The following is a 6,000-nucleotide window of genomic DNA, read 5'->3' on the forward strand; positions in this document are numbered from 1 at the left end:
ACATAACCGGCGTTATCCTCTAAAATATTAATCGCAATCAGGTTTAATTGACTGTTTCAGTGTGGTCCCACATTACTACTTGGTCCAAGCCAGAAAAAGGCCAGGATCTGGCCAACAAGTATGCGAAAAATGCGAAATTACGATCCAGATTAGTGAAAATCCCAGACCTAACCGAGACATAACCGGCGTTATCCTCTAAAATATTAATCGCAACCAGACTTAATTGACTGTTTCGGTGTGGAACGTCATTATTACGGGATCCAAACCAGAAAAAACCCAGCATCTGGCCAACAAGTATGCGAAAAAAGCGAAAGTATGAGCCAGATGATTGCAAATACCAGAACTAACCCAGACATAACCAGCGTTATCCTCTAAAACACTAATCGGAACCAGCTTTTATTGACTGTTTCAGATGGTACCACATTACAACGTGGTCCAAGCCTGAAAAAGGCCTGGATCTGGCCAACAAGTATGCGAAAAATGCGGAAGTACGAGCCAGATGAGGGCAAATACCAGACCTAACCGAGACATAGCCTGCGTTATCATCTAAAATACTAATCGGAACCAGCTTCTATTGACTGTTTCAGTGTGGTACCACATTCCTACGTTTTCCAAACCAGCAAAAAGCCCAGGATCTGCCCAAAAAGTATGAGAAAAGTACGAAAGTACGAGCCAAATGAGGGCAATTCTCAGAGCTAACCCAGACATAACCGGCGTTATCCTCTAAAATATTAATCGCAACCAGGTTTAATTGACTGTTTCGGTGTGGTACCACATTACTACGTGGTCCGAGCCAGAAAAAGGCCGGGATCTGGCCAACAAGTATGCGAAAAATGCGAAGGTACGATCCAGATTAGTGAAAATCCCAGACCTAACCGAGACATAACCGGCGTTATCCTCTAAAATACTAATCGGAACCAGGTTTATTTGACTCTTTCGGTGTGGAACGTCATTATTGCGGGATCCAAACCAGAAAAAGCCCAGGATCTGGCCAACAAGTATGCGAAAAATGCGAAAGTACGAGCCAGATGATGGCAAATCCCAGACCTAACCGAGACATAACCGGCGTTATCCTCTAAAATATTAATCGCAACCAGGCTTAATCGACTGTTTCGGTGTGCTACCGCATTACTACGTGACACAAATCAGAAAAAGCCCAGGATCTTGCCAACAAATATGCGAAAAACGCGAAAGTATGAGCCAGATGATAGCAAATACCAGAACAAACCCAGACATAACCAGCGTTATCGTCTAAAATACTAATCGGAACCAGCTTTTATTGACTGTCTCAGTGTGGTACCACATTACTACGTGATCCTAATAATAGAAAAACCCAGGATCTGGTCATTGAAGTATGCGAAAAATGCGAAAGTACGGGCCAGATGGGGGCAAATCCCAGACCTAACCGGGAGATAAACGGCGTTATCCTCTAAAATATTAATCGCAACCAGGTTTAACTGACTGTTTCGGTGTGGAACCTCATTACTACGGGATCCAAACCAGAAAAAGCCCAGGATCTGGCCAACAAGTATGCGAAAAATGCGAAAGTACGAGCCAGATGAGGGCGAATCGCAGACTTAACCGAGACATAACCGGCGTTATCCTCTAAAATATTAACCGCAACCAGGTTTAATTGACCGTTTCGGTGTGCTACCGCATTACTACGTGATCGAAACCAGAAAAAGGCCAGGATCTTGCCAATAAGTGTGCGAAAATTGCGGAAGTACGAGCCAGATGGGGGCAAAGCCCAGACCTAACCGAGACATAACCGGCGTTATCCTCCATAATATTAATCGCAACCAGGTTTAATTGACTGTCCCTGTGTGGTACCACATTACTACGTGGTCCGAGCCAGAAAAAGGCCAGGATCTGGCCAACAAGTATGCGAAAAATGCGAAGGTACGATCCAGATTAGTGAAAATCCCTGACCTAACCGAGACATAACCGGCGTTATCCTCTAAAATATTAATCGCAACCAGGTTTATTTGACTGTTTCGGTGTGGAACGTCATTATTACGGGATCCAAACCAGAAAAAACCCAGCACCTAGCCAACAAGTATGCGAAAAAAGCGAAAGTATGAGCCAGATGATTGCAAATACCAGAACTAACCCAGACATAACCAGCGTTATCCTCTAAAACACTAATCGGAACCATCTTTTATTGACTGTTTCAGTGTGGTACCACATTACTACGTGGTCCAAGCCTGAAAAAGGCCTGGATCTGGCCAACAAGTATGCGAAAAATGCGAAACTGCGATCCAGATGAGTGAAAATCCCAGACCTAACCGAGACATAACCGGCGTTATCCTCTAAAATATTAATCGCAACCAGGTTTAATTGACTGTTTCGGTGTGGAACCTCATTACTACGGGATCCAAACCAGAAAAAGCCCAGGATCTGGCCAACAAGTATGCGAAAAATGCGAAAGTACGAGCCAGATGAGGGCGAATCGCAGACTTAACCGAGACATAACCGGCGTTATCCTCTAAAATATTAACCGCAACCAGGTTTAATTGACCGTTTCGGTGTGCTACCGCATTACTACGTGACGCAAACCAGAAAAAGCCCAGGATCTTGCCAACAAGTATGCGAGAAACGCGAAAGTATGAGCCAGATGATTGCAAATACCAGAACTAACCCAGACATAACCAGCGTTATCGTCTAAAATACTAATCGGAACCAGCTCTTATTGACTGTCTCAGTGTGGTACCACATTACTACGTGATCCTAACAATAGAAAAACCCAGGATCTGGTCATTGAAGTATGCGAAAAATGCGAAAGTACGGGCCAGATGGGGGCAAATCCCAGACCTAACCGGGAGATAAACGGCGTTATCCTCTAAAATATTAATCGCAACCAGGTTTAACTGACTGTTTCGGTATGGAACCCCATTACTACGGGGTCCAAACCAGAAAAAACACAGGATCTGGCCAACAAATATGCGAAAAACGCGAAAGTATGAGCCAGATGATAGCAAATACCAGAACAAACCCAGACATAGCCAGCGTTATCCTCTAAAATACTAGTCGGAACCAGCTTCTATTGACTGTTTCAGTGTGGTACCACATTGCTACGTGATACAAACCAGAAAAAGCCCAGGATCAGGCCAACAAGTATGCGAAAAATGCGAAAGTACGAGCCAGATGAGGGCAAATACCAGACCTAACCGAGACATAGCCTGCGTTATCATCTAAAATACTAATCGGAACCAGCCTTCATTGACTGTTTCAGTGTGGTACCACATTACTGCGTGATCCAAACCAGAAAAAGCCCAGGATCTGGCCAACAGGTATGCGAAAAATGCGGAAGTACGAGCCAGATGAGGGCAAATACCAGACCTAACCGAGACATAACCGGCGTTATCCTCTAAAATATTAACCGCAACCAGGTTTAATTGACTGTTTCGGTCTGGAACCTCATTACTACGGGATCCAAACCAGAAAAAACCCAGGATCTGGCCAACAAGTATGCGAAAAATGCGGAAGTACGAGCCAGATGAGGGCAAATACCAGACCTAACCGAGACATAGCCTGCGTTATCATCTAAAATACTAATCGGAACCAGCTTCTATTGACTGTTTCAGTGTGGTACCACATTTCTACGTGATCCAAACCAGCAAAAAGCCCAGGATCTGCACAACAAGTATGAGAAAAATACGAAAGTACGAGCCAAATGGGGGCAATTCCCAGAGCTAACCGAGACATAACCTGCGTTATCCTCTAAAATACTAATCGGAACCAGCCTTCATTGACTGTTTCAGTGTGGTACCACATTACTGCGTGATCCAAACCAGAAAAAGCCCAGGATCTGGCCAACAGGTATGCGAAAAATGCGGAAGTACGAGCCAGATGAGGGCAAATACCAGACCTAACCGAGACATAACCGGCGTTATCCTCTAAAATATTAATCGCAACCAGGTTTAATTGACTGTTTCGGTGTGGAACCTCATTACTACGGGATCCAAACCAGAAAAAGCCCAGGATCTGGCCAACAAGTATGCGAAAAATGCGAAAGTACGAGCCAGATGAGGGCAAATACCAGACCTAACCGAGACATAGCCTGCGTTATCATCTAAAATACTAATCGGAACCAGCCTTCATTGACTGTTTCAGTGTGGTACCACATTACTGCGTGATCCAAACCAGAAAAAGCCCAGGATCTGGCCCACAGGTATGCGAAAAATGCGGAAGTACGAGCCAGATGAGGGCAAATACCAGACCTAACTCAGACCTAACCGGCGTTATACTCTAAAATATTGAAAGAATCCAGGTTGAATTGACTATCTCAGTGTGGCACAACATTAATACGTGATCCTAACCATAAAAAAGCCCAGTAGCTGCCCAACAAGTATGAGAAAAATACGAAAGTACGAGCCAAATGAGGGCAATTCCCAGAGCTAACCGAGACATAACCTGCGTTATCCTCTAAAATACTAATCGGAACCAGCTTTTATTGACTGTTTCAGTGTGGTACCACATTACTACGTGATCCAAACCAGCAAAAAGCCTAGGATCTGGCCAACAAGTATACGAAAAATGCGAAAGTACGGGCCAGATGAGGGCAAATCCCAGACCTAACCGAGACATAGCCTGCGTTATCATCTAAAATACTATTCGGAACCAGCTTCTATTGACTGTTTCAGTGTGGTACCACATTATTACGTGCTCCAAACCAGAAAAAGCCCAGGATCTGCCCAACAAGTATGAGAAAAATACGAAAGTACGAGCCAAATGAGGGCAAATACCAGACGTAACCCAGACATAACCAGCGTTATCCTCCAAAATATTAATCGCAACCAGATTTAATTGACTGTTTCAGTATGGTACCGCACTACTACGTGATCGAAACCAGAAAAAGGCCAGGATCTTGCCAATAAGTGTGCGAAAATTGCGGAAGTACGAGCCAGATGGGGGCAAAGCCCAGACCTAACCGAGACATAACCGGCGTTATCCTCCATAATATTAATCGCAACCAGGTTTAATTGACTGTTTCTGTGTGGTACCACATTACTACGTGGTCCGAGCCAGAAAAAGGCCAGGATCTGGGCAACAAGTATGCGAAAAATGCGAAGGTACGATCCAGATTAGTGAAAATCCCTGACCTAACCGAGACATAACCGGCGTTATCCTCTAAAATATTAATCGCAACCAGGTTTATTTGACTGTTTCGCTGTGGAACGTCATTATTACGGGATCCAAACCAGAAAAAACCCAGCACCTAGCCAACAAGTATGCGAAAAAAGCGAAAGTATGAGCCAGATGATTGCAAATACCAGAACTAACCCAGACATAACCAGCGTTATCCTCTAAAACACTAATCGGAACCATCTTTTATTGACTGTTTCAGTGTGGTATCACATTACTACGTGGTCCAAGCCTGAAAAAGGCCTGGATCTGGCCAACAAGTATGCGAAAAATGCGAAATTGCGATCCAGATGAGTGAAAATCCCAGACCTAACCGAGACATAACCGGCGTTATCCTCTAAAATATTAACCGCAACCAGGTTTAATTGACTGTTTCGGTCTGGAACCTCATTACTACGGGATCCAAACCAGAAAAAACCCAGGATCTGGCCAACAAGTATGCGAAAAATGCGGAAGTACGAGCCAGATGAGGGCAAATACCAGACCTAACCGAGACATAGCCTGCGTTATCATCTAAAATACTAATCGGAACCAGCTTCTATTGACTGTTTCAGTGTGGTGCCACATTTCTACGTGATCCAAACCAGCAAAAAGCCCAGGATCTGCACAACAAGTATGAGAAAAATACGAAAGTACGAGCCAAATGGGGGCAATTCCCAGAGCTAACCGAGACATAACCTGCGTTATCCTCTAAAATACTAATCGGAACCAGCCTTCATTGACTGTTTCAGTGTGGTACCACATTACTGCGTGATCCAAACCAGAAAAAGCCCAGGATCTGGCCAACAGGTATGCGAAAAATGCGGAAGTACGAGCCAGATGAGGGCAAATACCAGACCTAACTCAGACCTAACC

The sequence above is a fragment of the Colletes latitarsis genome, chromosome 1, assembly GCF_051014445.1.
Source record: "Colletes latitarsis isolate SP2378_abdomen chromosome 1, iyColLati1, whole genome shotgun sequence".
Classification (NCBI taxonomy): domain Eukaryota; kingdom Metazoa; phylum Arthropoda; class Insecta; order Hymenoptera; family Colletidae; genus Colletes; species Colletes latitarsis.